Below are 500 nucleotides of genomic sequence, written 5' to 3'. Positions count from 1 at the left end.
TGTGTGTGTGTGTGTGTGTCAAGTGGGTGTGTCCCCCACTGAGCACACACACACACACACACACACAGGGTGAAATCCAGCGACGTGCTCCAGAAGACACATGAAGCTGTGACTCACAAAGCGAACGTCACTTAAACTTATTTAAAGAAGCAGCCGGTTCTCTAAATAACTGGATGATTGTTTGAGATTAATTCCTCAGAATAAACATTTAGTCTCGTCATTGTTTTGATCCAAGTTTCTCTAAACCGACGGCGCGTTCAAGGGCAATCGGACATCTGAGACTCTGAGTTGGCAGCTGAACAGCAACGTCTTTGATACGCCAAGATCTGCTTAAAATGTTCTTAATTGGCCTAATTTCATATAAAAAAGAAATACAGATAAATATAATTATTTAAATATTATATTATTTTGTTTTATTTAAACCCAGAGGTCAAAATAACCTCAATTACACTTTAAGTAACACAAGGCCACAATGCTTTTATATTTGTTTGTAATATTAA

This window comes from Taurulus bubalis (assembly GCF_910589615.1).
Source record: "Taurulus bubalis genome assembly, chromosome: 20".
In the NCBI taxonomy this organism is placed as follows: domain Eukaryota; kingdom Metazoa; phylum Chordata; class Actinopteri; order Perciformes; family Cottidae; genus Taurulus; species Taurulus bubalis.
The sequence above is the reverse complement of the archived record's forward strand: the minus strand, read 5'-3'. Positions refer to the sequence as shown.